Here is an 8190-nt window from a genome sequence, read left to right as displayed (position 1 = left end):
CACGTGGAGCTTTGTTTAGAGCTTTTACTTTCATTGTCGATTTATTGTCAATTTTCTGTCATGGACAGCATCATCATCATCCTTATCACCATAGTCTTTGCCATTATTGTTGTTGTCCATCATAGTTGTCTGTCTTTGTCATAATGATTCTTTCCCTATCAACCACCACCACTTTCCTGTCCTAAGTGATTTCTTTTAATGAGCCAGCATGAGTGCTAGTGTATGACCATCTACCAGAATATGAGTAACATTTTAGGGGCCATTGTAGCATGAATAACAAAAACCCAGAGACTGATGTTGGAGTTCTAACTAATGGTCAGAAAAACAAAGCAGTGAGCCACTACCTCTTACCTGTACATCAGACTAATAAGGGTGAGCCTATCTCCTTAAGCTCTCCACAAAGCCTCAGATGGGTGCCTCAGATGGGTGCTCCTGGGATCTGCCTCCCAGAGTGGTAGACTCACACTGGGTTCCTCAAAGGGTCCAGAAGACCCTTTGTTACTTCCTTTCATACCTCCCTAGTGCTGGGATTAGGACATGGATCTCAAGTGCTAAGATCACCTTTGTGTAAGTTGTTTCTCTTGACCCCTTTGCTCATCACTCCTCCCTCTCTTCAACTGGATTCTAGAAATTTGGCTCAGTGCTTTCTTGTGGGTCTCTGCTTCTGCTTCCATCAGCTACTGGATGAAGGATCTAGGATGGCATATGAGGTAGTCATCAATCTCATGATAGGGGGAGGGCATTAAAGGTAGCCTCGTTGTTGGGGTTATTCTTGTAGATCTCTGGACATTCCCCTACTACCAGATTTCTCTTTAAACCTATATTGGCTCCCTCTATTAAGGTATCTCTTTTCTTGCTCTTATCTATTCTTCCCCCAACTCAATATTCCCAGTCCCTCATGTCCTCCTCCCCTCTCCTCTTCTCTTCTTCTCTTTCTCCTAGGCTGGGGAAACCTACAGAAGCAGCTGACCTGAATGAGGGGGAGCTCATGGGCCCCAGTCTGACAGCTGGGAAACCAGAATAGGACAGAACCAGATCCTCTAAATGTGGGTGTCAGTTAAGAGGCCTGGGTAGTTTATGGGGCCTCTGGTAGTAAAACAGTATTTAATCCTAGTGTACAAATGGACTTTGGGAGCCCATTCCCCTTAGAGGGATTAGTCTCTCAGCCTATACAATGGGGGTGGGGGAGGGCCTAGGCCCCAAATGATATGACAGACTTTGGTGATCCCCCATGGAAGGCTTCACCTCCCTGGGGAGAAGAAGAGGGATGAGATGGGGTTAGTGGGGGGCATGGGAGGATGGGAGGGAGAAGGACTTGGAATGATATGTAAAATACGATTATTTCTAATTAAATAATAAGAAAAATATTAAAAATATTAAGCTCATTAATTACCTCAATCCAAAAATGTTTCATAAATTGTCATTTACAGCAATGCTGTGATTATTTGAATAAATATATTAGACATAAACTGAAAAAAAAAGACATGTTTGTCTTTAGGACTGGGGATCAATTTTGCGTAGCTCAGTGTAGCCTTGAACTAATAGATATCCATCTGCCTGTCTTGAGTCCTGAGATTTAATGTGTGTGCCACCACTGCCTGGTTCTATAGCTTGTGCCTTGTGTTGCATTCTGTGCCCTCAGGCAAGCTTTAATAAATCAGAAGTAATATGTCACAACAGGCCGTATCCCTGAAGAAAATTCTCTCTCTTCACAGCAGTCATCTGCCATCAGTTGTCCCTCAGCTAGATTATATAGGGCGTTTTGTGATCATTCCTCTGATGCAGGACAAAGTCAGTCAGTTCTAGTTTTATTCACTTTTTTATCACAAAAATAAAAGAAAGAAAACACGGTGATAGAGTCGAAATTAGAAAACATATATTTTCTTTTTGACTAATATATTCTATTGCCTGCATGTGGTCCTTATGCAATACACTTATTTAGTGTCCTTTATAGATTTTTTTTTTACAACATATAAATAAGTTCACTGAGATGTTTAGGGTTTGAGAGTGGGCAAGTGTTTGAATGACTTCCTTTAACTAGCCATTTTCATCTTCAAATTGGTTAGAATATAGTGATTTTAGTCAAATAGAAGTAAAGAAAATAAAAGGAAGAAGAAAGGAAGGAAAGAAGAAAGGAAGAAAAACAGAAAGACAAACTCTAAAATGTGTAAAAGATAACCTTTATTTGAAAAATTTGCCCCAGGCTAGGCAAACCCATCATATAGTGAAACAGTAGTCAGTGTTTGGCCTCCTTGCCCAGAGAACACTTATTCTGCATAAAAGGTAGAAGGTAGGCTACATAGCACTAGGGGAGAATGTGGACTTCCCTGAGATCATCAAGCAAATGGGACAGACCGAAGTAGTGGAGTGTAGCTGACCGTGATCATTCCTTGTTTCTTTCTTGGGCAATGAGGTGAGAATGTGTTCCTCTAGCATGAAAATGACAACTAAATATTCTAATTTTTTCTTGTTAGTTTAAATAGTTATTCTACAGTCAGCTATGGCCATGGAAGCTATCTCTATCATAAGAGAGCTTGGTCTACTAGGAGGGCCCCTTTCCTTGGACTCATGAAGATTCTCTAATGATACTAACACTATTTGGTTGTTGTTAGTCATCCCGATTTCATTAGCAGAAAGTTATGTGTTGACTCTGACCATTTGGAAATGTGTGTGAGCCTCACAAATGCAGACTCTAAGTAGCAGCCTCGCCAGGGAGCTTGTTAGAAATGCAGAACATCCAGTCCAGTCAGAAGCTACTTATTCTATAGTTTAACTAAATCCCTAGGTAATTCCTGTGTACATTAAACTTAGAGAAGCACTGACTTAGAACAAGTCATTAAGTGAAGTAGCTTAAACCCTTTGCTAAACCCTGAGCTCAATATCTCCCAGTTTCCCAATACACATTATGCAAGACCACTCTCTTCAGTGTAGCACACAGCTTAGAAGATAAAATTAAACATCCGTAGGTAAAACAGTAGATGAGCTTAAGTGATGACTATTGAAATATCTCTAATGCCCTCTTTAAATATGGTTACCCATCTCATATCAATATTTGAATTTAAGCTGTCTCACATTATGGTACTCAAAAGAAAAGGTGATAACCTAAAACTTGAATGCCCATATTCAAATGTGAAGATACAAAAGGAAAATACTAAGATCCATAATTCTTGTAAATAAAGTAAAATTCAGTAAAAAGTAAAACGAAATTCAGACTTCATTTCATTCTCTTCCCAAGGTCCTTGATCAGAAGCATTCCCTAATAGCTAGGTGGCAATTCTCTCTTCCCATGCTATGGTCAGGGCTACCGTCCACTTACTCATCCTGTCTTCTCACTCACAAAGTGGTATTTGAGGCATATGTTCCCTTCAGCGATTCTAGGAAAACTACACTGATTTTGGCCTAGTTCCCAGATCTTGTGATTTTATTCTTTCCTGTGCTATTGGGCATAGAACCAAAAAAAAAAATCCTCTCCTTGGAACCAATATCACTATAGAACACCTGGATGCTCGGACAGTCCTCTGTACATGTCCACATCCAGCACATCCAGTGCTCAGTGCTCATTTCTACTCTCTTTCTTTAGAGTGAAGAGTTCTTCCTTTATTTAGATAGTTTTCCTATTTACCCTCTATACCTTCCATGCTTAGAGATTTTGGCAGTTTATCCTGTCTAAGTTCAAGAATGTTTTTTTGTTTTTTGTTTTTTGTTTTTTTTTTTTGCCATAAATATAATAAGGCCCTCCTAGTAAGAAACAGAGTAAAGAAACAAGTTCTAGATTGGTAAACCTAGGTGAAAACTTGGGGGATATTTTCATTATTTCACCCAGCTGCCCTGCGACTTTGAACTTAAAGATATTTTGTTTTTCCATGACTGTGGACATGACTTCAAGTTGTAGTACATGGCTATTATTTGAGTAGATTCATCTTGTTCACTTTCAGTACTAGGAGTTGACAGTATAGGCTAGGAAAAACGTGCCTTACCAATGAGCTATAGTCCTAATTCAGGTGCCTTCCCCCCCCCCCCATTTCTCTTTATTTTCTTAGAATACAAGCAATGCTTGAGACCAGTCAGAAGAACTGAATCACCTTGAGAGTCAATTAGCAACAACATACTTATGTATGGTATTTTTTAAGTTTTCTCTTCAAATCACCCTTATTTTCTCTAGTGAATTACAATTTCTAAATATTTATTTATTTGGTTTTTATCCCCCAGTTAAATCATGAAGATGATAAAGAACAGAAATTAACTATTTTTTTTTATTTTGGTGTTTCTAGGACCAGATTTCTAGTAAAGGAGTTTTTCTTCCCTCCTGTTACATTCCTGTGTTTGTTTCTTGGAACATCGCCACACTGTCTGATCTAGTGGAAACAGAACAGGTGTCCCTCCTTAAATGTCTTCTTTCCAACAAATTTTGCCCAGGTGTGCATAGTCTGCTTTTACATCTGCCAGCCTTGACCTCCAAAATTTCATTTTCTACTTTTAAGTGTGTATGTACTTCCTTCCCAAATGGCAACACTCTTCACCACAAAATCTTCACCTTCCCTAGCTTAATTAGCACATGGTGCTAAGTTTTCACTTTTTTTCCGTCCCTGATATCAGGACTAAAGCACATTTTCAAATCTCCCCAGTCACTGACGGGTTTCCTGAGAAATGAAAGTCCAAAGTCAGAATGTTCTAGCGCAGCTTCATAAAATTGCTTTTTAAAGTTTTTGTCTTTATAATAATTTTATTGGCCTATTATTGTGCCTCAGTTGAAGTTGATGGCCTACTCTTTATAAATTAAAGGAATCTATTCCTATAATGTTTGTAATAAGATCTCCTGAGTTCATGTGTAATAGAACCACCTACTATACCTTCAAAGTCAAAATCTTTAACCAGAGCTTTAGAAATCATTAAGTTTTTTTTTTTTTTTTTAAAAAACCAGGTAAAGTGTATGTACATAACAAATAAGACAAGAGTTAATTGCTGTAGATAATTACCTTTAGAATTTTCTTTTTCATTAATGCTTTCTTAGTACAGTTGTCTATTACATTAAAATCAATACAAAAATCAAACAAAAAATTCTCTGACACTGCCAGGCCTAAATAATAGCCACATCCTGTCATCATTAACTTTGATTATAATTGCTTTAAAGCTTTGAATGCTAATCTAATCTCATAGTTTCGAAATACTGAACTTTAGGGAAAATCAATCCATTCTTCAGTGATAGAAACATTTGACTACTAAATTTGCTCTTAGTACAACTGAACATAAGGAATATCAAGAAAAACAGTTTTATGAAATGACTTCACTTGCTTGAGAAAAATCTATCCAGTTTCAGAGGGGTTACATTCAACCATTATAGCGCATATCAGGCCAACACCAACTGCAGACAATGCTACATCATCCTTATGAATTCTAGTGCAATACACACTTATTAATTCAAGAACTCATTTAAAATATCAATGAATCTATAACTACAGATTTAATGTGCAGAAACCATTTGGAAATTCTAATTTCAGAACGCAACATGGCATTCTTCTAAGGCTTTTCACTAATATTGTGCTAGAAACACTAGCCTTATTTAGTTCCCAAATAACTCTTCTTTTTATTTTATAGTTTTAATAGAATAAAATGTATTACATATCAATCCCAGTTCCCGCTCCCTACCTCCCTTTCTTCCTCTTTCCCTCCTTTCTTCCCTCCCTTCCCTCCTCACATGCTCCCCAACCACCCTCCCCTCCCTTTCCCCCCCCTCCACATGTAGGGTGATGACATCCAGGATGGGTCATCTAAGTCTGTCAAGTCATTAGAAGTAGGGACTAGGACTCCCAAATAACTCTTCTTAAATATTCTTCAAGACTTAGGTTAATACTGCAATACAAAACAAGTAGGTGGTCATTGGCCTGAGGCTGCCTCTAACTTTGTCCCATTAACAAACTGCAGTCTAATGTCATGTCTCCCAACTTTGAGTTGCTCCTATATACAAAACACAGCCTAATTTGGTGTCTCTCAATTTTGAGTTTCCCCATGAACAAACCACAACTTAATTTAGTACACAAACAAACTTAATTCTGAATTTGTACATTTATAATAAACAGCTGAGTTTCATCCAACCACCAAAGGCTGAGGCCAACTCAATCACACGGTGTCCATATGACAGCATCCTATGGAGATAATAGTTTTGTTTTTGCTTTTGTTTTTCCAACTTTTCTCAAGTGTTCAGTCTGTAACAGCTCTCAGCCTGCCTTTTTATTTTTGAGTTATTATTTGTTCAAATAAACTAATAATTGTAACTAATCGGTCCTTTCAAATTTACACCAGGATTATAAGCCTTTCTAGGAAGAAAAAGAAAACCATTCCAACCTAATTTTGTAAGCTACCACATATGACAGAGCAGTAGAATGAAAGCTATTAAGCCAAGTGAACTTCTAATAATGCTGAGATCTTCAATTATTTTTGCTAATAGACTTGCTTATCACTTATAAAAGAATTAGGTGGTCTACATCATGTCACTAGATATCAACCTCTACCACCTACCTTTCTGAACAAGGGCAGGAAAGAGCGGAGGATGCCCGTGTCTTGCAAAGCAGCTGGGTGCAGAAGGAAACCTAAGAGACACTGAGTCAACCACACTCATTTCTTTTCTTAAAACCATTAGTCAGATGAATTTCTCCCACACATGTCTTTTCTAATGAACTCCCTGTTAGAATGCAAGAGAAAGCACATATGAGCATCCTCAGAGTAAAACGTTGGATAGATGTTGGTAGATGGAAAGCAATGCTTTTTATTGTTGTTGTCTTTTGTTTTTGTTGTGTGTGTTTAAAAAAAAAACTAATTTGACGATTCTCTTTTCCCCTACTAGTTAATCAGATAATCAGATAATAAATGGAATATTGTCCTGCCGTAAATGTACAAAAGATAAGTGCTCTTTCTCTGATTGTCAGTGTGTAAGATATTTTCAAATCTTCATCTCTTTAGATTTTGCTTCAAAATCAACTTTTAAAAATGTGATTTGGCCTTTAATCCCAGCACGCTGGAGGAAGAGGCAGGTGGATCTCTGTGATTTTGAGGCCAGCGTTGCCTACAGATCTAGTTCCCCACAGCCAACAAAACAATACAGAAAAAGCCAGTGTCGAAAAATAACACCAAAACAAAAGAAAAAAAAAAAAAACAAACAAAAACAAATGTGATTGCCCTGATCCTGCTGTTCCTGTGTACTGTCCCCATGGAGAGCACCCTTGGAGCTGACACACCCTCACCCATCCCCACTGCTAGCCTGCCCCCCCCCCTGTGCCCTACCCTGCCCACTGTCCTGCCGCTCTGGTTGAGCACTGGGACAGAGGGTGGAGCCAACAGTCCACCCTACTTCAGAGACTTCTAGGAGCAACTCTGAAAAAAGGAGACCTGCCTATCCAAGAGGGACCACCCATAATTTCCACTTGCTTGGTCTCTGACCCCACCTCCAGTCCTCTGCTGGAGTCCCGGGCCCCTCCCAGAGATCCGCCTATCTCTGTGGGTCCACTCTGAGTTCCCACCGGCAAGATCCTTGACCCCTAAAGCAGGGCCTCTGCTAAAGAAAGAGGCCTCAGCTGGAAGGTCCCAGTTTCCAGTGAGATCAGACTATCCTGCAGAAACTTCCCAAGTTTCAACTCAGCCTGTGTACTCCTCTGCCTTGGCTAGAGCCATTGGCTAGTGGCATCTTCTACTGGATCCTCAGCCCTGACCCTATCCCTGGGTCCCTGTCTGTGGAGAGACCTCCTATAGGGCTTGGACCAGCCAGAGCTACAGATATTGACTCTCTGACCCACATAAGCCCACTGGGGAAGTACCATAGAGAGAGGGGGAGAACCCAACAACAACTACTGGAAGAAGCTATGGGAAGATGGCAAGAAATCCTAACAACAGAAAGACAAGCATGATACCACCAGAATCTAGGGAATCTACACCAACTAAAACGGAACAAAACAACAAAGCAGAGGAAGCAGAAGGGAACGACTTAAAAATTTCTGTCATAAAAATGATAGAGGCCCTCAAAGAAGATGTGGGAAAATCCCTTAAAGAAATGGAGGAAAAAACAAACAAAAAGTGGAAGAAATGAACAAATTCTTTAATGAAAGCAAAGAAAGTACAGAAAGCCAAGAAAAAACAATTAAGCTGGTGAAGGAAATGGTTCAAGACTTGAAAACTGAAATAGAGAAAATAAAGGCAACA

The sequence above is a fragment of the Phodopus roborovskii genome, unplaced genomic scaffold (genome assembly GCF_943737965.1).
Source record: "Phodopus roborovskii unplaced genomic scaffold, PHOROB, whole genome shotgun sequence".
NCBI classification, from domain to species: Eukaryota; Metazoa; Chordata; class Mammalia; order Rodentia; family Cricetidae; genus Phodopus; species Phodopus roborovskii.
The sequence above is the reverse complement of the archived record's forward strand: the minus strand, read 5'-3'. Positions refer to the sequence as shown.